The sequence below is a fragment of the Rhinolophus sinicus genome, chromosome 3, assembly GCF_057876585.1.
Source record: "Rhinolophus sinicus isolate RSI-liver-muscle chromosome 3, RSI-T2T, whole genome shotgun sequence".
Classification (NCBI taxonomy): Eukaryota; Metazoa; Chordata; class Mammalia; order Chiroptera; family Rhinolophidae; genus Rhinolophus; species Rhinolophus sinicus.
In genome coordinates this window covers 129,647,035-129,649,051 of record NC_142503.1, presented here as the reverse complement: position 1 = coordinate 129,649,051, position 2,017 = coordinate 129,647,035, and the positions used below count along the sequence as shown (strand labels likewise).

The 2,017-nt window shown below is 42.9% G+C and overlaps 1 pseudogene; it reads left to right on the top strand.

Moving 5' to 3' along the window:
• Positions 1 to 275: 275 nt before the first annotated feature.
• Positions 276 to 793, top strand: LOC141570764 (T cell receptor alpha variable 2 pseudogene; annotated as a pseudogene).
• The last annotated feature ends 1,224 nt before the right edge of the window (positions 794 to 2,017 follow it).

Here is a 2,017-nt window from a genome sequence, read left to right as displayed (position 1 = left end):
TTCTGACAACATTAGAGAGGCAACAAGCTCCTCCAGTGATTAAATTTGCACCAGAGCAGTGACCTCTGAAAGGCTACATTCCTTCTCAGAACAAAGGACAGTCAAAGCCACTGTTAAGCAGCCTCACAGCTGCAGTCACTCTTCTATAGTCTGCAGGTTCTGGCTGATGATGTCATTGACAAAAGGAAAAAAAAAGAAGCAAAACGGGCCTTAAGTGAGCTTCCTGGTGAGCATCACACTTACAGCTGAGGCCTGAGGCCAGCTGAGGTGTGGCTATGGCTTTGCAGAGCACTCTGGAAGCGGTGTGGTTGGGGCTTCTCCTCAGCTCCCTCTGGAAGGGTAAGTAGGCTCTTTCTGGTATTAGAAAAGCATATGCCATTATCTTACAGTTTGGGCTAATTTAAAAAAAGCCAGATTAATTAATAATCACTGTACCTAAAAGGTCACCAGCAAGAAAATAGCAGCATGAAATTCAGACCTTTGTTTGTTTCCTGCAGTTGCAGAGAACAAGGACCAAGTATTTCAGCCTTCCTCCGTGGTATCTTCAGAGGGAGCTGTGGTGGAAATCTCCTGCAATCACTCCATATCCACTGCTTATAACGTCTTCTGGTACCTTCACTTCCCTGGACTTGCACCAAGACTCCTTGTAAAGGGCTCAAGGCCATCTCAGCAGGGCCGCTACCACATGACATATGAGCGATTCTCCTCTTCACTGCTCATCCTCCAGGTGCAGGTGGCAGATGCTGCCACTTACTACTGTGCTCTGGGGGACACAGAGGCACAGAACCCATGAGGAGCTGAACAGAAACAGGGAGATCACAGCCTTTGCAGGAGGCAGACTAGAGAGGAGTAGTAACTGCTTTCCCCCGCTAATTTAGAGTTCCCCAGCTTTTCCACTTGGTACCACTATCAGAAAAATTTTGAGTCCAGACTCTCTATATCATGAAGCTCTCAGTTCATTGGTGATAAGGAGAGGAAAATCCACAGGAGATAAAATTTCCGTCACTCTCAAGTCCTTGGAGTCTATATGTCTGTAAAGATTCCCGTCTCTAGTGTGCACTTTGAACAGTTCCCACTGGCTTATGTTTCTCTAGAAATATAATTCCTAGAACGTAACAACACACCTGAGATGTAGCTTGAGCTCGTACTAAACTACATGGAAACAATGAGAAACTGGATGTGGGTGAGGGAAAGTATTAGACCCTGAGAAAGTAAAAAAAATCTCTTGAGTCCACTGAGTTAAGAGAGCAATTGAATTATGATCCCTTTTATTCGGAGTTAGGAGAGGAGAAGGTCAAATCATGAATTTTCCCCATTTTGTTGAGAATCGCACAATTTATATATAAAAAAATCTGTTTTTTTAGTTGGATTTTATTCTTTGTTAAAGTTTCACAGAAAAAGCACTTATTTTCCTCCTTGCTCCAACAACTTTATTTTGTGTTGATAGTTTCTCCCCTGCATCTAAAATGAATAAAATCTACATTTCAGAGTCTAATGTTCAGAAAGGGCTTTCTTATTATTTTACATGAGCCATTCCTGTTGTCTTCTGGGAAATCAGTAACATTACAGAGTTCTGATGTTTATAAATAGTTTCTTGAGAAAGGCAGTAGGCACTCTGGGAGAAATACCTGGAGTCTCAGACTGAGGCCCCTTTGGTGCCCTTGTGTTCTGATGTGCATGTCTCAATGGTAATCAAATAAGAAGGAATGAAGAGAGGTACCTTTTGGAGGCAGGAACCCTGGAGGGTGGCAGAGACCCACCTGCAGCATTTGGGAAACGTTGCCCATTAACTCACACGTCTTGCATAAGACAGATCTCCAACTAGACATCACTACACCTAGCTTACAATGGTTTGGGGAAACAGTTCATGTGTATTTACTGTGAACTTGAAGGTTCTTTCTATAGAAATTGGAGAGTTAGGCAGAAAGGTCAGAATGCGGTCCAGATGGGGAGTAAACTGATAAACTGATACGGAAAAACGTGACATTTTCATCAGAGTATGTGCACATAAATCTGT